Source organism: Arachis stenosperma, chromosome 5 (genome assembly GCF_014773155.1).
Source record: "Arachis stenosperma cultivar V10309 chromosome 5, arast.V10309.gnm1.PFL2, whole genome shotgun sequence".
Classification (NCBI taxonomy): Eukaryota; Viridiplantae; Streptophyta; class Magnoliopsida; order Fabales; family Fabaceae; genus Arachis; species Arachis stenosperma.
Genome location: NC_080381.1, coordinates 38,924,199 through 38,945,352, shown reverse-complemented (window position 1 = coordinate 38,945,352; position 21,154 = coordinate 38,924,199). Strand labels below are relative to the sequence as shown.

The 21,154-nt window shown below is 38.5% G+C and overlaps 2 non-coding genes across 2 annotated transcripts; one reads left to right on the top strand and one right to left on the bottom strand.

Annotated features, from left to right (window-relative positions):
* Positions 1-5,061: 5,061 nt before the first annotated feature.
* On the top strand, positions 5,062-5,169 carry LOC130983729 (small nucleolar RNA R71). Its single transcript, XR_009087707.1, has one exon. It is a non-coding gene; the product is annotated as a small nucleolar RNA R71 (small nucleolar RNA).
* Positions 5,170-15,147: 9,978 nt separating this feature from the next.
* On the bottom strand, positions 15,148-15,251 carry LOC130983698 (small nucleolar RNA R71). Its single transcript, XR_009087677.1, has one exon. It is a non-coding gene; the product is annotated as a small nucleolar RNA R71 (small nucleolar RNA).
* Between the last annotated feature and the right edge of the window lie 5,903 nt (positions 15,252-21,154).

The following is a 21,154-nucleotide window of genomic DNA, read 5'->3' as shown; positions in this document are numbered from 1 at the left end:
CTGCTAGGAGTTTGAAGCACGTCACAGTCATTCAATCATTGAATCCTACTCAGAATACCACAGACAAGGTTAGACCTTCTGGATTCTCTTGAATGCCGCCATCAGTTCTAGCCTATACCACGAAGATTCCGGTTAAGGAATCCAAGAGATATTCACCCAATCTAAGGTAGAACGAATGTGGTTGTCAGTCACACGTTCATAGGTGAGAATGATGATGAGTGTCACGGATCATCACATTCATCAAGTTGAAGGACAAGTGATATCTTGGACAAAGAACAAGCGGAATTGAATAGAAGAACAATAGTAATTGCATTAATACTCGAGGTACAGCAGAGCTCCACACCTTAATCTATGGTGTGTAGAAACTCCACCGTTGAAAATACATAAGAACAAAAGTGATCATTGGTTTCAGCCCCAGAGAGGGAACCAGAAGAACCAAGATAATAATACAATCGTAAAAGGTCCTATATATAGAGAACTAGTAGCCTAGGGTGTACAGAGATGAGTAAATGACATAAAAATCCACTTCCGGGCCCACTTGGTGTGTGCTTGGGCTGAGCATTGAAGCATTTTCGTGTAGAGACTCTTCTTGGAGTTAAACGCCAGCTTTTATGCCAGTTTGGGCGTTTAACTCCCATTTTGGTGCCAGTTCCGGCGTTTAACGCTGGAATTTCTGAAGGTGACTTTGAACGCCGGTTTGGGCCATCAAATCTTGGGCAAGGTATGGACTATCATATATTGCTGGAAATCCCAGGATGTCTACTTTCCAACGCCGTTGAGAGCGCGCCAATTGGGCTTCTGTAGCTCCAGAAAATCCACTTCGAGTGCAGGGAGGTCAGAATCCAACAGCATCTGCAGTCCTTTTCAGTCTCTGAATCAGATTTTTGCTCAGGTCCCTCAATTTCAGCCAGAAAAAACCTGAAATCACAGAAAAACACACAAACTCATAGTAAAGTCTAGAAAAGTGAATTTTAACTAAAAACTAATAAAAATATACTAAAAACTAACTAGATCATACTAAAAACATACTAAAAATAATGCCAAAAAGCGTACAAATTATCCGCTCATCACAACACCAAACTTAAATTGTTGCTTGTCCTCAAGCAACTGAAAATCAAATAAGATAAAAAGAAGAGAATATACTATAGACTCCAAATTATCAATAAAACTTAGCTCCAAATTAGATGAGCGGGACTAGTAGCTTTTTGCCTCCGAACAGTTTTGGCATCTCACTTTATCCTTTGAAATTCAGAATGATTGGCTTCTTTAGGAACTCAGAATCCAGATAGTGTTATTGATTCTCCTAGTTAAGTATGATGATTCTTGAACACAGCTACTTATTGAGTCTTGGCCGTGGCCCAAAGCACTCTGTCTTCCAGTATTACCACCAGATACATACATGCCACAGACACATAATTGGGTGAACCTTTTCAGATTGTGACTCAGCTTTGCTAAAGTCCCCAATTAGAGGTGTCCAGGGTTCTTAAGCACACTCTTTTTGCCTTGGATCACAACTTTATTTCTTTCTTTTTTCTTTTCTTTTTCTTTCTCCCTTTTTTTTTGTATTCACTACTTTTTCTTGCTTCAAGAATCATTTTTATGATTTTTCAGATCCTCAGTAACATGTCTCCTTTTTCATCATTCTTTCAAGAGCCAACAATTTTAACATTCATGAACAGCAAATTCAAAAGACATATGCACTGTTCAAGCATACATTCAGAAAACAAAAAGTATTGTCACCACATCAAACTAATTAAGCTAGTTTTAAAGATGAATTCGAAATCCTGTACTTCTTGTTCTTTTGTAATAAAAATAGTTTTCATTTAAGAAAGGTGATGGATTCATAGGACATTCATAACTTTAAGGCATAGACACTAAGACACTAATGATCATAAGACACAAACATGGACAAACATAAGCATAAAAATTCGAAAAACAAGAAAATAAAGAACAAGGAGATTAAAGAACGGGTCCACCTCAGTGATGTTCTTCCTCTTGAAGGTCTTATGGAGTGCTTGAGCTCCTCAATATCTCTTCCTTGTCTTTGTTGCTCCTCTCTCATGATTCTTTGATCTTCTCTAATTTCATGGAGGAGAATGGAGTGTTCTTGGTGCTCCACCCTTAGTTGTCCCATGTTGGAACTCAGTTCTCCTAGGGAGGTGTTTAGTTGCTCCCAATAGTCTTGTGGAGGAAAGTGCATCCCTTGAGGTATCTCAGGGATTTCATGATGAGTGGGATCTCTTGTTTGCTCCATCCTTTTCTTAGTGATGGGCTTGAGGTCATGCCTTCTCAGTTGAACCGGCTTTCCTCTTGAATCTCTCTTCCATTGGGCGCCCTCTTCACAAATGTCTGTGAGGACTTGGTCCAACCTTTGATCAAAGTTGACCCTTCTAGTTTGAAAGGGACCTCAAGGATCACCTTCTTCAAGGCCACAACTTCATAGACGTGGTCTTGATGCACCCTTGAGATGAATCTCTCCATCTCCCATGACTCGGAGGTGGAAGCTTTTGCCTTTCCTTTCCTCTTTCTAGAGGTTTCTCCGGCCTTGGATGCCATAAATGGTTATGGAAAAATAAAAAGCAATGCTTTTTCCACACCAAACTTAAAAGGTTTGCTCGTCCTCGAGCAAAAGTAGAAAGAAGAGAGTAGAAGAAGAAGAAATAGAGGAGATGGAGGTGGCTTTGTGGTTCGGCCAAAAAGGGGAGAAGTAGTGTTTAGGGTGTGTGAAAATGAAGGAGTGAAGATGGGTTTATATAGGGGTGAAGAGAGGTGTAGGGTTCGGCCATTATGGGTGGGTTTGGGTGGGAAAGTGGTTTGAATTTTGAATGGTGAGGTAGGTGGGGTTTTAGGGGAAGAGTGGGAGAGGTGATTAGTGAATGGGTGAAGAAGAAAGAGGGTGGTGGGGTAGGTGGGGATTCTGTGGGGTCCACAGATCCTGAGGTGTCAAGGAAAATTCAACCCTGCACCAAGTGGCGTGCAAAAATGCACTTTGTGCCAATTCTGGCGTTAAACGCCGGGCTGGTGCCCATTTCTGGCGTTTAACGCCAGGTTCTTGCCCTTTCCTGGTGTTTAACGCCAGTCTGGTGCCCCTTTCTGGCGTTAAACGCCCAGAATGGTGCCAGACTGGGCGTTAAACGCCCATCTGCTAGCCTTACTGGCGTTTAAACGCCAGTAAGTTCTTCCTCCAGGGTGTGCTATTTTTCTTCCTGTTTTTCATTCTGTTTTTGCTTTTTCAATTGATTTTGTGACTTCTCATGATCATCAACCTACAAAAAAAAACATAAAAGAAAAGAGATAAAATATAACATTGGGTTGCCTCCCAACAAGCGCTTCTTTAATGTCAATAGCTTGACAGATGGCTCTCATGGAGCCTCACAAATGATCAGAGCAATGTGGGAACCTCCCAACACCAAACTTAGAGTTTGAATGTGGGGGTTCAACACCAAACTTAGAGTTTGGTTATGGTCTCCCAACACCAAACTTAGAGTTTGACTGTGGGGGCTCTGTTTGACTCTGATTTGAGAGAAGCTCTTCATGCTTCCTCTCCATGGTGACAGAGGGATATCCTTGAGCCTTAAACACAAAGGATTCTTCATTCACTTGAATGATCAGTTCGCCTCTATCAACATCAATCACAGCCTTTGCTGTGGCTAGGAAGGGTCTGCCAAGGATGATGGTTTCATCCATGCACTTCCCAGTCTCTAGGACTATGAAATCAGCAGGGATGTAATGGTCTTCAATCTTCACCAAAACATCCTCTACAAGTCCATGAGCTTGTTTTCTTGAGTTATCTGCCATCTCTAATGAGATTCTTGCAACTTGCACCTCAAAGATCCCTAGCTTCTCCATTACAGAGAGAGGCATGAGGTTTACACTTGACCCTAAGTCACACAGAGCCTTCTTGAAGGTCATGGTGCCTATGGTACAAGGTATTGAAAACTTCCTAGGATCTTGTCTCTTTTGAGGTAATTTCTGCCTAGACAAGTCATCCAGTTCTTTGGTGAGCAAAGGAGGTTCATTCTCCCAAGTCTCATTTCCAAATAACTTGTCATTTAGCTTCATGATTGCTCCAAGGTATTTAGCAACTTGCTCTTCAGTGACATACTCATCCTCTTCAGAGGAAGAATACTCATCAGAGCTCATGAAAGGCAGAAGTAAGTCCAATGGAATCTCTATGGTCTCATTTTGAGCCTCAGATTCCCATGGTTCCTCATTAGGGAACTCATTGGAGGTTAGTGCACGCCCATTGAGGTCTTCCTCAATGGCGTTCACTTCCTCCCCTTCCTCTCCAAATTCGGCCATGTTGATGGCCTTGCACTCTCCTTTTGGATTTTCTTCTGTATTGCTTGGAAGAGTGCTAGGAGGGAGTTCAGTAATTTTCTTGCTCAGCTGTCCCACTTGTGCCTCCAAGTTTCTAATGGAGGACCTTGTTTCAGTCATGAAACTTTGAGTGGTTTTGATCAGATCAGAGACCATAGTTGCTAAGTCAGAGGGGTTCTGCTTAGAATTCTCTGTCTGTTGCTGAGAAGATGATGGAAAAGGCTTGCCATTGCTAAACCTGTTTCTTTCACCATTATTGTTGTTGAAACCTTGTTTGGGTCTCTGTTGATCCTTCCATGAGAAATTTGGATGATTTCTCCATGAAGAATTATAGGTGTTTCCATAGGGTTCTCCTAGGTAATTCACCTCTTCCATTGAAGGGTTCTCAGGATCATAAGCTTCTTCTTTAGATGAAGCATCCTTAGTACTGCTTGGTGCATTTTGCATTCCAGACAGACTTTGAGAAATCAAATTGACTTGTTGAGTCAATATCTTGTTCTGAGCCAATATGGCATTCAGAGTATCAATCTCAAGAACTCCTTTCTTCTGATTAGTCCCATTGTTCACAGGATTCCTTTCAGAAGTGTACATGAATTGGTTATTTGCAACCATTTCAATCAGCTCTTGAGCTTCTGTAGGCGTCTTCTTCAGATGAAGAGATCCTCCAGCAGAGCTATCCAAAGACATCTTGGATAGTTCAGAGAGACCATCATAGAAAATACCTATGATGCTCCATTCAGAAAGCATGTCAGAAGGATATTTTCTGATCAATTGTTTGTATCTTTCCCAAGCTTCATAGAGGGATTCTCCATCCTTCTGTCTGAAGGTTTTGACTTCCACTCTAAGCTTACTCAATTTTTGAGGTGGAAAGAACTTTGCCAAGAAGGCATTGACTAGCTTTTCCCATGAGTCCAGGCTTTCTTTAGGTTGTGAGTCCAACCATGTCCTAGCTCTGTCTCTTACAGCAAAAGGGAATAGCATAAGTCTGTAGACTTCAGGGTCAACCCCATTAGTCTTGACAGTGTCACAGATTTGCAAGAATTCAGCTAAGAACTGATGAGGATCTTCCAATGGAAGTCCATGGAACTTGCAATTCTGTTGCATTAGAGAAATTAATTGAGGCTTAAGCTCAAAGTTGTTTGCTTCAATGGCAGGGATAGAGATGCTTCTCCCATAGAAGTCGGGAGTAGGTGCAGTAAAGTCACCCATCACCTTCCTTGCATTGTTGGCATTGTTGTTGTTCTCGGCTGCCATGTCTTCTTCTTCTCTGAAGGTTTCTGTTAGGTCCTTGGAGAGTTGTGCCTTAGCTTCTCTTAGCTTTCGCTTCAAGGTCCTTTCAGGTTCAGGGTCAGCTTCAACAAGAATGCCTTTGTCTTTGTTCCTGCTCATATGAAAGAGAAGAGAACAAGAAAATGTGGAATCCTCTATGTCACAGTATAGAGATTCTTTGAGGTGTCAGAGGAAAAGAAAAATAGAAGGAAGAAGTAGAGAATTCGAATTTATCAAGAAAGATGGAGTTCGAATTGTGCATTGAGGAATAGTGTTAGTCCATAAATAGAAGGATGTGGAAAGAGGGGAAGAAATTTTCGAAAATTAAGTTAAAAAGATTTTAAAAACATTTTGAAAAACTTTAATTTTATTTTCGAAAATAAGAGTGGGAAAGAAATCAAGTGATTTTTGAAAAAGATTTTGAAATTAGAAGTCAAAAAGATTTGATTGAAAACTATTTTGAAAAAGATGAGGTTAAGAAGATATGATTGGTTTTAAAAAAAGGATATGATTGAGAAAATATGATTTGAAAACAATTTTAAAAAGATTTGATTTTAAAAATTAATGACTTGCCTAACAAGAAAAGATATGATTCAAACATTAAACCTTTCCCAACAGAAAAGGCAACACACTTGAAATGTTGAATCAAATCATTAATTGATAGCAAGTATCTTTGAAAAAGGAAAGAAATTGATTTTGAAAACATTTGATTGAAAAGATATGATTTGAAAAAGATTTGATTTTGAAAAACTTTGAAAACTTGAAAAAATTGATTTGAAAACAAAATTCTCCCCCTTGTGCCATCCTGGCGTTAAACGCCCAGAATGGTGCACATTCTGGCGTTTAACGCCCAATGCACTACCTTTTTGGGCGTTAAACGCCCAACCAGGTACCCTGGCTGGCGTTTAAATGCCAGTCTGTCCTTCTTCACTGGGCGTTTTGAACGCCCAGCTTTTTCTGTATAATTCCTCTGCTGTATGTTCTGAATCTTCAATTCTCTGTACTATTGACTTGAAAAGACATAAAAAAATATTTTTGGATTTTTAGGAATAATCAAAATGCAACTAAATTCAAATAACAATGCATGCAAGACACCAAACTTAGCAGTTTGTATACTACTGACACTGACAAAATGAGAATGCATATGGGAAAACAACAAAACACTCAAGTCAAGAGAATTCAAAGATCAGAGAAAGAAATAATCAAGAATTACTTGAAGATCCTTAAGACACATGAATGAATGCATGCAATTGACACCAAACTTAAAAATTAGATACTAGACTCAAACAAGAAACATAAAATATTTTTGGTTTTTTTTATGATTTTGAAAAAAAAAAATTTTGTGTTATTTTTTTTCGAAAATTAAGTGAAGAGGAAAAATAAAAATATCAAAATTCTTAATGAGAATTCCAGGAATCATGCAATGTTAGTCTAAAGCTTCAGTCTAAAGGAATTAGACATGGCTAGCCAAGCTTCAGCAGGACATTGCATTCAAGAGCTAAATTGATGAAGATCAATCAGCTTTGGCGATGATAAGAACATCACCTTGAAACACTAGAATTTATTCTTAAGAAATCTGAAGAAAAATACCTAATCTAAGCAACAAGATGAACCGTCAGTTGTCCATACACGAAACAATCCCCGGCAACGGCGCCAAAAACTTGGTGCACGAAATTGTGATCACTACAACTTCGCACAACTAACCAGCAAGTGCACTGGGTCGTCCAAGTAATAAACCTTACGCGAGTAAGGGTCGATCCCACGGAGATTGTCGGTATGAAGCAAGCTATGGTCACCTTGTAAATCTTAGTCAGGCAGACTCAAATGGGTATAGATGATGAATAAAACAGAAAGATAAAGATAGAGATACTTATGTATATCATTGATGAGAGCTTCAGATAAGCGTATGAAGATGCCTTCCCTTTCGTCTCTCTGCTTTCCTACTGTCTTCTTCCAATCCTTCTTACTCCTTTCCATGGCAAGCTTAAGCAAGGGTTTCACCGTTGTCAGTGGCTACCTCCCATCCTCTCAGTGGAAATGTTCAACGCACCCTATCACGGCACGGCTATCCATCTATCGGTTCTCGGTCAGGCCGGAATAGAATCCAGTGATTCTTTTGCGTCTGTCACTAACGCCCCGCCTGCTAGGAGTTTGAAGCACGTCACAGTCATTCAATCATTAAATCCTACTCAGAATACCACAGACAAGGTTAGACCTTCTGGATTCTCTTGAATGCCGCCATCAGTTCTAGCCTATACCACGAAGATTCCGGTTAAGGAATCCAAGAGATATTCACCCAATCTAAGGTAGAACGGAGGTGGTTGTCAGTCACACGTTCATAGGTGAGAATGATGATGAGTGTCACGGATCATCACATTCATCAAGTTGAAGGACAAGTGATATCTTGGACAAAGAACAAGCGGAATTGAATAGAAGAACAATAGTAATTGCATTAATACTCGAGGTACAGCAGAGCTCCACACCTTAATCTATGGTGTGTAGAAACTCCACCGTTGAAAATACATAAGAACAAAAGTGATCATTGGTTTCGGCCCCAGAGAGGGAACCAGAAGAACCAAGATAATAATACAATCGTAAAAGGTCCTATATATAGAGAACTAGTAGCCTAGGGTGTACAGAGATGAGTAAATGACATAAAAATCCACTTTCGGGCCCACTTGGTGTGTGCTTGGGCTGAGCATTGAAGCATTTTCGTGTAGAGACTCTTCTTGGAGTTAAACGCCAGCTTTTATGCTAGTTTGGGCGTTTAACTCCCATTTTGGTGCCAGTTCCGGCGTTTAACGCTGGAATTTCTGAAGGTGACTTTGAACGCCGGTTTGGGCCATCAAATCTTGGACAAAGTATGAACTATCATATATTGCTGGAAAGCCCAGGATGTCTACTTTCCAACGCCGTTGAGAGCGCGCCAATTGGGCTTCTGTAGCTCCAGAAAATCCACTTCAAATGCAGGGAGGTCAGAATCCAACAGCATCTGCAGTCCTTTTCAGTCTCTGAATCAGATTTTTGCTCAGGTCCCTCAATTTCAGCCAGAAAATACCTGAAATCACAGAAAAACACACAAACTCATAGTAAAGTCTAGAAAAGTGAATTTTAACTAAAAACTAATAAAAATATACTAAAAACTAACTAGATCATACTAAAAACATACTAAAAACAATGCCAAAAAGCGTACAAATTATCCGCTCATCATTCACCAGTGCCAAGCTTATTAAATTCTAAACCAAGGAAATAATTCAAACCATTTAAGTATTTAAGAGAAAATTTAGAGTTCAAGTCAGTGATTACAGCATCAATTTCAGTCTTGTTATTACCAGTTATAACAATATCATCCACATAAGCGAGTAAATAAGTAGTAGAATGTTTAGTATGTAGAATAAACAAAAAGGTATCAACTTTGGTATTAGAAAAACCATAAGTGAAGAGAGAAGAACTAAGTTTAGCAAACCAAGCTCTTGGAGCTTGCTTGAGGCCATAAATGGCTTTATCAACCTTGCACACTAATGAAGAGTTGCTGAACACAAAGCCAGGAGGTTGTAACATGAAAATATCCTCCGTTAAATCACCATTCAAGAAGACGTTGTTAAAATCAAATTGGTGAAACGGCCAACCATATGTAACAACAAAGGAGAGAATAATCCAAATTGTAAAAGGATAAATCACAGGGCTATAAATTTGGATAAAATTGACCCCTCCAACTTGATGACGGCCTTTTGCCACCAAATGGGCTTTATAAAAAATATTTTTTTATACTATTACAGGACCCCTTTTAACAATATAAACCCATTTACATCTAATAATAGTAGAATTTGGAGGAGGGTCAATGAGATGGCATGTATGATTCTTGATCAAAGTATCATATTCATTAATCATGGCTTGGTGCCAATGAGCTAAGGATAAAGCCTGAGAAAGAGTTTTGGGAGGATATTGAGTGAGATCAATGTTAAAGACAGTAGCTAAAGCTTTTGGTTTAAGAATACCAGATTTAGATCTGGTAACCATACTATATGTATTAGAGGATTTACGGGTAGGTAAAGAAGTAAGAATGGGAGCCTTAGGTAACTAAATTTCAAGACTAGATATAGGTATAGAATCATGAGTAGCATGCTGATCCGAGGAAGTAGAGGGAATAGAATTAAAGATAGGTAGTTGTGGTGAATTCAATACATTGATATTAGAAGTGGATGAAGAAGTGGAAGCAGGATAAAAAACATCACATGTATTAAGTGTATTAGTATTAAGAGTAGAATTAGAAATAGAAGAAATGGAGTCTACTATGATAGGTAAGGAATTAGAATTGAGAACAAGATATATAGGAGACACAGAGGTAATTGTATGAGACAAAGAAGAAAAATCAGGTATAGCAAAAAAATCAAATGAAAAGAAAATTAAAGATGGAAATAGTTTTTCATCAAATATAACATTTCTTACAATTAGAATTTTTCCTTCACGAGTAAGACATTTGAAGCCTTTGGATTGAGGAGCATAGCCAAGGAAGATGTATTATTGAGATCTAAAATCTAGTTTATGATAGTTGAAAGGTCTGGTGTTGGGGTAGCATGTACAACCAAAAACCTTGAGCATGTCATACTTGGGTTTAATGTTGTGAAGCTTCTCAAAGGGTGATTTAAAATCTAAGACTTTGGTTGGTAGCTGATTTATGAGGAAAGCAGTTGTAAGAAAAACATCTTTCCAATATCCATCTCAGTCACATGTCTGTATTTGCGTTCAACAACTCCTTGTTGTTGATGCATGTAAGGACAAGAGAGGCGATGAACAATACCCTGATCTTGTAAAAATGTCTTAAATGTGCTAGAAAGGAATTCTTTGCCATTATCAGTTTAAATGGTTATGAGAGAGTGGCCAGTTTGCCTTTCCATCAGTACTTTATACTACTAGAAAGTAGAGAAAACTTGAGATTTGGACTGCATTAAATATAAGCAAGTATAGCATGTAAAAGCATCAGCAAAGCTCACATAATAATAAAACCCGGATCAAGCAACTGATGGAGCAGGACCCCAAATGTCAATAAACACAAGTTGAAAAGGAGAAGTGTATTTGAGAAAGGGAAAGGGGAGAGCATGCATTTTTGCCATAAAATAATGATCACAAACAAAGGAATCAATGGGTGAATTTTGATTAATAGGAATATTACATTGTTTGAGGACACTTTTTACAAAATGCGTTAGAAGGATGTCCAAGTCTTCTATGCCACAAAGCAATATTGAGATTACAAGAAGCTAAAAATGCATGAACAGAATTATGATCATATAATGATGTTGGCACACATAAATTATCAAAGGAATATAGTCTATCTCTAAGAATTCCTTGAAGAAGTGTTTGCTTGTTAACCAGAGATTTGACAAAACAATAAAAGGGGTGAAATTCAAAGAAAACATTGTTATCTAAACAAAACTTTGATATACTGATAAGATTCTTTGCAATTTCAGGAATGCGTAAAATATTTTTAAGAGCAAAAAGATTATTATTATGAGGATTAAGCAAAGAAGAAGAAGCAATGTGTTTGATACAGATACCAGAACCATTTGCTATATATAGTTTATCAGGCCTATTACAATTGAAGAAATAAGGTTGGCAGAATCATGTGTGAGATGGTGGCTTAGCTTGCACCGGTGTCAAGGTACCATGCAGTGTTAGCAACGGAAGAGTATCCATTGTATACTTGATCAAATCGATAGAAGTAGTGTAAAGTGATGAATGGATAATTTATATGCTTTTTGGCATTGTTTTTAGGTAGTTTTTAGTAAGTTCAAGCTACTTTTAGGGATGTTTTCATTAGTTTTTATGTTAAATTCACATTTCTGGACTTTACTATGAGTTTTGTGTTTTTCTGTGATTTCAGGTAAATTCTGGCTGAAATTGAGGGACTTGAGCAAAACTCTGATAGGAGGCTGACAAAGGACTGCTGATGCTGTTGGATTCTGACCTCCCTGCACTCGAAATAGATTTTCTGGAGCTACAGAACTCTAAATGGCGCGCTCTCAATGGCATTGGAAATTAGACATCCAGAGCTTTTCATCAATATATAATAGTTCATACTTTATTCTGGAATTGACGATGTAATCTGGCGCTCAACGCCAGTTCCATGTTGCTGTTTGGAGTAAAACGCCAGATACACGTCACGACTCGGAGTTGAACGCCCAAAACACGTTACAACTTGGCGTTCAACTCCAAAAGAAGCCTCAGCTCGTGAATAGATCAAGCTCAGCCCAAGCACACACCAAGTGGGCCCCGGAAGTGGATTTATGCATCAATTACTTACTCATGTAAACCCTAGTAGCTAGTTTAGTATAAATAAGACTTTTTACTATTGTATTCAGCGTCTTTTGACCACGTTTCATCTTTGGTCTCAGTTTTATTTTATTCTTCATCTGAGGAGACTATTGATCACGTTTTGGGGGCTGGCCATTCGGCCATGCCTGAACCTTTCACTTATGTATTTTCAACGGTGGAGTTTCTACACACCATAGATTAAGGGTGTGGAGCTCTGCTGTACCTCAAGTTTCAATACAATTACTATTATTTTCTATTCAATTCTCTTTTATTCTTATTCCAAGATATACGTTGCACTTCAACTTGATGAATGTGATGATCCGTGACACTCATCATCATTCTCACCTATGAACGCGCGTGACTGACAACCACTTCCGTTCTACCTTAGGCCGGGCGCATATCTCTTAGATTCCCCAACAAAATCTTCGTGGTATAATCTAGATAGATGGCGGCATTCATGGGAATCCGGAAAGTCTAACCTTGTCTGTGGTATTCCGAGTAGGATTCCGGGAATCCGGAAAGTCTAACCTTATCTGTGGTATTCCGAGTAGGATTCTGGGATTGAATGACTGTGACAAGCTTCAAACTCCTGAAGGCTGGGCGTTAGTGACAGACGCAAAAGAATCAAGGGATTCTATTCCAACCTGATTGAGAACTGACAGATGATTAACCATGCTGTGACGGAGCATAGGACCATTTTCACTGAGAGGATGGGATGTAGCCATTGACAACGGTGATGCCCTACACACAGCTTGCCATGGAAAGGAGTAAGAAGGATTGGATGAATGTAATAAGAAAGTAGAGATTCGAGAGGAGCACAGTATCTACATATGCCTATCTGAAATTCCCACCATGGAATTATATGAGTAACTATTTACTATTTTATTTTTTGTTTATTATTTATTTTCGAACTTATCATAAACCATTTAATCTGCCTAACTGAGATTTACAAGGTGACCATAGCTTGCTTCATACCAACAATCTCTGTGGGATCGAACCTTACTCACGTAAGGTATTACTTGGATGACCCAGTACACTTGCTGGTTAAGTTGAACGGAGTTGTGAGATTCTCTAACAGTGCCTGTAACTCTTTTGGTCCAACAACAACACTAAGCTGTTGGTACCATTACCAGGGATTATTAAGATCCCAATTCATCATACCATGATCTCTTTGGGGTATTTTTGATAGATCCAATATTTAAATTTCATACAAGTACAAAGAGACCAACTTTGAGGATCACAATTTCGTCCACAAGTTTTTGGCGCCGTTACTGGGGATTGTTCGAGTGTGGACAACTGACGGTTCATCTTGTTGCTCAGATTAGGTAATTTTCTTTTCAAAAATCTTTTCAAAAATCTTTTTCAAAATTTTTCTTTTCTTCTTCGTTTTTGCAAACTTTATTTTCGAAAAAATTAAAAGAAAATCCAAAAAAAATCATAAAACCATAAAAACCAAAAATATTTTATGTTTCTTGTTTGAGTCTTGAGTCAATTTTTAAGTTTGGTGTCAATTGCATGCTTTAAAAATTTTTTCTTGCATTTTTTCAAAAATTCATACATTCGTGGTGTTCTTCATGATCTTCAAGTTGTTCTTGACAAGTCTTCTTGTTTGATCTTGATGTTTTCTTATTTTGTGTTGTTTGTTGTTTTTCATATGCATTTTTTGTTTGTTAGAGTCCATGCATTAAAGATTTCTAAGTTTGGTGTCTTGCATGTTTTCTTTGCATCAAAAATTTTTCAAAAATATGTTCTTGATGTTCATCATGATCTTCAAAGTGTTCTTGGTGTTCATCTTGACATTCATAGTGTTCTTGCATGCATTAAGTGTTTTGATCCAAAATTTTCATGTTTTGAGTCATATTTGTGTTTTTCTTTCTCATCATTAAAAATTCAAAAATAAAAAATATCTTTTCCTTATTTTTCTCATAATTTTCGAAAAGTTGAGTTGACTTAGTCAAAAATTTTCAAAATTAGTTGTTTCTTACAAGTCAAGTCAATTTTTCAAATTTTAAAAATCTTATCTTTTCAAAATCTTTTTCTTATCTTTATATCAAATTTTTGAAAACTCTAACAATTAATGTGATTGATTCAAAAATTTGAAGTTTGTTACTTTCTTGTTAAGAAAAGGTTCAATCTTTAAGTTCTAGAATCTTATCTTGTAGTTTCTTGTTAGTGAAGTAAGTAATTTTAATTTTTTGAATTAAATCTTTTTATCTTTTATCTTATCTTTTTCAAAAATTTTATCTTTTTCAAAATTTGATTTCAAAATATCTTATCTAACTTCTTATCTTCTAATCTTTTCAAATTTGATTTTAATATCTTTTTCAACTAACTATTTGACTTTTTGTTTGTTTCTTATCTTTTTCAAAACCACCTAACTACTTTTCCCTCTCTAATTTTCGAAAATATCACATCTCTTTTTCAAAAATTCCTTTTTGTTTTAAATTTTAATTTTAATCTTATCTTATCTCTAATTTTTGAAAATTACTAACCCCTTTTTAAAATTATTTTCGAATTTTCTATCTCTTCTCTCTTATTCTATTTAATTATATATTTACTAACACTTCTCTTCACCTCTCTTCATCTAAATATCCGAACCCACTCTTCTTCACTCTTCTCCCCTTTCTTTTTCTACTAACATAAAGGAATCTCTATACTGTGACATAGAGGATTCCTCTTTTTTTTTTCTCTTGTTTTCTTCTCTTTCATATGAGCAGGAACAAGGACAAAAGCACTCTTGTTGAAGCTGATCCTGAACCTGAAAGGACTTTGAAGAGGAAACTAAGAGAAGCTAAATTACAACAATCCAGAAGTAACCTTTCAGAAATTTTCGAACAAGAGAAGGAGATGGCAGCCGAACCCAATAATGATAATGCAAGAAGGATGCTTGGTGACTTTACCAAACCCACGTCCAAATTTGATGGAAGAAGCATCTCCATTCCTGCCATTGGAGCCAACAATTTTGAGCTTAAACCTCAACTAGTTGCTTTAATGCAACAGAACTGCAAGTTTTATGGACTTCTATCTGAAGATCTTTACCAGTTTTTAACTGAGTTCTTGCAGATTTGTGAGACTGTAAAGACGAATGGAGTAGATCCTGAAGTCTACAGGCTCATGCTTTTCCCTTTTGCTGTAAGAGACAGAGCTAGAATATGGCTGGATTCACAACCTAAGGATAGCCTGGACTCCTGGGATAAGCTGGTCACGACTTTCTTGGATAAATTCTTTCCTCCTCAAAAGCTGAGCAAGCTTAGAGTGGATGTTCAGACCTTCAAACAAAAAGATGGTGAATCCCTCTATGAAGCTTGGGAAAGATACAAGCAGTTGACCAAAAGGTGTCCATCTGACATGTTTTCAGAATGGAGCATATTAGATATATTCTATTATGGTCTATCTGAATTTTCAAAAATGTCACTGGACCATTCTACAGGTGGATCCATTCACCTAAAGAAAACACCTGCAGAAGCTCAAGAACTCATTGACATGGTTGTAAATAACCAATTCATGTACACTTCTGAGAGGAATTCTGTGAATAATGGGACACCTCAGAGGAAGGGAGTTCTTGAAATTGATGCTCTGAATGCCATATTAGCTCAGAACAAAGTGTTGACTCAGCAAGTTAACATGATTTCTCAAAGTCTGAATGGATGGAAAAATGCATCCAACAGTACTAAAGAGGTAACTTCTGAAGAAGCTTATGATCCTGACAACCCTGCAATGGAAGAGGTTAATTACATGGGTGAACCTTATGGAAACACCTATAATTCATCATGGAGAAATCATCCAAATTTCTCGTGGAAGGATCAACAAAAGCCTCAACAAGGCTTTAACAATGGTGGACGCAATAGGCTGAGCAATAGCAAGCCTTTTCCATCATCTTCTCAGCAACAGACAGAGAATTCTGAACAAAGCACTTCTAATTTAGCCAATCTAGTCTCTGATCTGTCAAAAGCCACTTTCAGTTTTATGAGTGAAACAAGATCCTCCATCAGAAATCTGGAGGCACAAGTGGGCTAGCTGAGTAAGAAAGTCATTGAAACTCCTCCCAATATTCTCCCAAGCAGTACAGAAGAGAATCCAAAAGGAGAGTGCAAGGCCATTGATGTGATCAATATGGCCGAATGCACAAGGGAGGAGAAGGACGAAAATCCTAGTGAGGAGGACCTCCTGGGACGTCTCTCAAACAAGAAGGAGTTTCCTATTAAGGATCCAAAGGAATCTGAGGCTCATATAGAGACCATAGAGATTCCATTAAATCTCCTTCTACCATTCATGAGCTCTGAAGACTATTCTTCCTCTGAAGAGGATGAAGATGTGACTGGAAAGCAAGTTTCTCAATATTTAGGAGCTATCATGAAGCTGAATGCCAAATTATTTGGTAATGAGACTTAGGAAAGTGAAGCTCCCTTGCTCATTAGTGAACTAGATACCTGGATTCAGCAAATTTTACCTCAAAAGAGACAAGATCCTGGCAAGTTCTTAATACCTTGTACCATAGGCACCATGACCTTTGAAAAAGCTCTATGTGATCTGGGGTCAGGGATAAATCTTATGCCACTCTCTGTAATGGAGAAGCTGGGGATCATTGAGGTACAACCTGCCTTGTTCTCATTACAATTGGCAGACAAGTCATTAAGACAAGCTTATGGATTAGTAGAGGACGTGTTAGTAAAGGTTGAAGGCCTTTACATCCCTGCTGATTTCATAATCTTAGACACTAGGAAGGAAGATGATGAATGCATCATCCTTGGAAGATCTTTCCTAGCTACAGTAGGAGCTGTGATAGATGTCAACAGGGGTGAATTAGTCCTTCAATTGAATGGGGACTACCTTGTGTTTAAGGCACATGGCCATCCCTCTGTGACAAAAGAGAGTAAGCATGAAGAGCTTCTCTCAGTTCAGAGTCAAGAAGAGCCCCCACAGTCAAACTCTAAGTTTGGTGTTGGGAGGCCACAACCAAACACTAAGTTTGGTGTTAAAACCCCATATCCAAACTCTAAGTTTGGTGTTGGGACTATACAACATTGACCTGATCACCTGTGAGGCTCCATGAGAGCCCACTGTCAAGCTAAAGACATTAAAAGAGCGCTTGTTGGGAGGCAACCCAATTTTATTTATCTAATTTCTATTTTATTTTATTTTATTGTTATTTTGTGTTTTATTAGGTACATGATCATGTGGAGTCACGAAAAAAATATAAAAATTAAAAACAAAATCAAAAACAGCAGAAGAAAAATCACACCCTGGAGGAAGGACAGACTGGCGTTCAACGCCAGTAAGGAGCATCTGGCTGGCGTTCAACGCCAGAACAGAGCATGAATCTGGCGCTGAACGCCAGAAACAAGCAACATTCTGGCGTTTGAACGCCAGGAATGTGCCTTGAGAAAAGCTGGCGCTGAACGCCAGTAACAAGCATGGAACTGGCGTTCAACGCCAGAAACATGCTACACATGGGCGTTGAACGCCCAGAACGTGCATCACCTCGGCGTTGAAACGCCAGAATGGTATGCAAAGGCATTTTGCATGCCTATTTGGTGCAAGGATGTAATTCCTTGACACCTCAGGATCTGTGGACCCCACAGGATCATCTCAGGATCTGTGGACCCCACAGGATCCCCACCTAACATATTCCCACCTTACCTCCTAATCCTATAACACTCTTCGCCATATCACACTTCCCAACAACTTCAATCTCTCTTCTCAATTACCCCCTTCACCACTCACATCCATCCACTCTTCCCCATAAACCCCACCTACCTTCAAAATTCAAAACCACTTTTCCACCCAATCCCACCCTAAATGACCAAAACTACACCCTCTCCCCTCCCTATATATACCCTTCCATTCTACTTCATTTTCACACAACACAAACCCCCACTTCTACACCTTGGCCGAAACACCATCTCTCACTCTCCTCCATATTTTCTTCTTCTTTTTCTTCTCTTCTTTCTTCTCTTGCTCGAGGGCGAGTAATATTTTAAGTTTGGTGTGGTAAAAGCATAAGCTTTTTGTTTTTCCATTACCATCAATGGCACCTAAGGCCGGAGAATCCTCTAGAAAAGGAAAAGGGAAGACAAAAGCTTCCACCTCCGAGTCATGGAAGATGGAAAGATTCATCTCCAAAAGCAATCAATACCACTTCTATGATGTTGTGGCAAAGAAGAAGGTGATCCCTGAGGTCCTTTTCAAGCTCAAGAAAAATGAGTATCCGGAGATCCGACATGAGATCCAAAGAAGTGGTTGGGAAGTCCTAACCAACCCCATGCAACAAGTCGGAATCTTAATGGTTCAAGAGTTCTATGCCAATGCAAGGATCACTAGGAAACATTATCAAAGTATGAACCCGAGTCCAAAGAATTATCTCACAATGGTTCGGAGGAAATACTTAGATTTTAGTCCAGAAAATGTGAGGTTGGCGTTCCACTTGCCCATGATGCAAGGAGATGAACACCCCTACACTAGAAGGGTCAACTTTAATCAAAGGTTGGACCAAGTCTTAATGAACATATGTGTGGAAGGAGCTCAATGGAAAAGAGACTCCAAAGGCAAGCCAGTTCAACTAAGAAGACTGGACCTCAAGCCTGTGGCTAGAGGATGGTTGGAGTTCATTCAACGCTCTATCATTCCCACTAGCAACCGATCTGAAGTTACTGTGGATCGGGCCATCATGATTCATAGCATCATGATTGGAGAGGAAGTAGAAGTTCATGAAGTCATCTCCAATGAAATCTACAAAATAGCCGAAAAGCCCTCCACCGTGGCAAGGCTAGCTTTTCCTCACCTTATTTGCCATCTATGTTACTCAGCTGGAGTTATCATAGAAGGAGACATCTCCATTGAAGAGGATAAGCCCATCACCAAGAAGAGGATGGAGCAAGCAAGAGAAACCCTCCACGGATCTCAAGAGATGCATGAGGAAGCTCATCATCAAAAAATCCCTGAGATGCCTCAAGGGATGCACTTTCCTCCCAACAACTATTGGGAACAACTCAACACTTCCTTAGAAGATTTGAGCTACAATGTGGAACAATTAAGGGTGGAACATCATGAGCACTCCATCATTCTTCATGAAATAAGAGAAGATCAAAGAGCAATGAGGGAGGAGCAACAAAGGCAAGGAAGGGACATAGAAGAGCATAAGGACATTATTGGTCCTTCAAGAAGAAGACGCCACTAAGGTGGATTCATTCCTTGTTCTTATTTCTTTCTGTTTTTCGATTTCTATGCTTCATGTTTATCTATGTTTTGTGTTTCTACTTCATGATCATTAGTATTTAGTAACTATGTCTTAAAGTTATGAATAATTCCATTAATCCATCACCTTTCTTAAATGAAAAATGTTTTTAATTCAAAAGAACAAGAAGTACATGAATTTCGAATTTATCCTTGAATTTAATTAATTATATTGATGTGGTGACAATACTTTTTGTTTTCTGAATGAATGCTTGAACAGTGCATAATTTTGATCTTGTTGTTTATGAATGTTAAAATTGTTGGCTCTTGAAAGAATGATGAACAAAGAGAAATGTTATTGACAATCTGAAAAATCATGAAATTGATTCTTGAAGCAAGAAAAAGCAGTGAATAGCAAAATCTTGCGAAAAAAAAATGGCGAAAAAAAAAGAAAAAGCAAGGAGAAAAAGCCAATAGCCCTTAAAACCAAAAGGCAAGGGTAAAAAGGATCCAAGGCTTTGAGCATCAATGGATAGGAGGGCCCAAGGAAATAAATCCAGGCCTAAGCGGCTAAATCAAGCTGTCCCTAACCATGTGCTTGTGGCATGCAGGTCCAAGTGAAAAGCTTGAGACTGAGTGGTTAAAGTCGTGATCCAAAGCAAAAGAGTGTGCTTAAGAGCTCTGAACACCACTAACTGGGGACTTTAGCAAAGCTAAGTCACAATCTGAAAAGGTTCACCCAGTTATGTGTCTGTGGCATTTATGTATCCGGTGGTAATACTGGAAAACAAAGTGCTTAGGGCCACGGCCAAGACTCATAAAAGTAGCTGTGTTCAAGAATCAACATGCTTAACTAGGGGAATCAATAACACTATCTAAACTTCTAAGTTCCTAGAGAAGCCAATCATTCTAAACTTCAAAGGAAAAAGTGAGATGCCAAAACTATTCAGAGGCAAAAAGCTACAAGTCCCGCTCATTTAATTAGAACTAATATTCATTGATATTCTGAATTTATAGTATATTCTCTTCTTTTTATCCTATTTGATTTTCAGTTGCTTGGGGACAAGCAACAATTTAAGTTTGGTGTTGTGATGAGCGGATAATTTATACGCTTTTTGGCATTGTTTTTAGGTAGTTTTTAGTAAGTTCAAGCTACTTTTAGGGATGTTTTCATTAGTTTTTATGTTAAATTCACATTTTTGAACTTTACTATGAGTTTTTGTATTTTTCTGTGATTTCGGGTAAATTTTGGCTGAAATTGAGGGACTTGAGCAAAACTCTGATAGGAGGCTGACAAAGGACTGCTGATGCTGTTGGATTCTAACCTCCCTGCACTCGAAATGAATTTTCTGGAGCTACAGAACTCCAAATGACGCGCTCTCAATGGCGTTGGAAAGTAGACATCTAGAGCTTTCTAGCAATATATAATAGTTCATACTTTATTCGAGAATTGATGACGTAAACTGGAGCTCAACGCCAGTTCCATGTTGCTGTCTGGAGTAAAACGCCAGAAACACGTCACGACCCGGAGTTGAACGCCCAAAACACGTTACAACTTGGCGTTCAACTCCAAAAAAAGCCTCAGCTCGTGGATAGATCAAGCTCAGCCCAAGCACACACCAAGTGGGCCCCGGAAGTGGATTTATGCATCAATTACTTACTCATGTAAACCCTAGTAGCTAGTTTAGTATAAATAAGACTTTTTACTATTGTATTCAGCGTCTTTTGACCACGTTTCATCTTTGGTCTCAGTTTTATTTTATTCTTCATCTGAGGAGACTATTGATCACGTTTTGGGGGCTGGCCATTCGGCCATGCCTGAACCTTTCACTTATGTATTTTCAACGGTGGAGTTTCTACACACCATAGATTAAGGGTGTGGAGCTCTGCTGTACCTCAAGTTTCAATACAATTACTATTATTTTCTATTCAATTCTCTTTTATTCTTATTCCAAGATATACGTTGCACTTCAACTTGATGAATGTGATGATCCGTGACACTCATCATCATTCTCACCTATGAACGCGCGTGACTGACAACCACTTCCGTTCTACCTTAGGCCGGGCGCATATCTCTTAG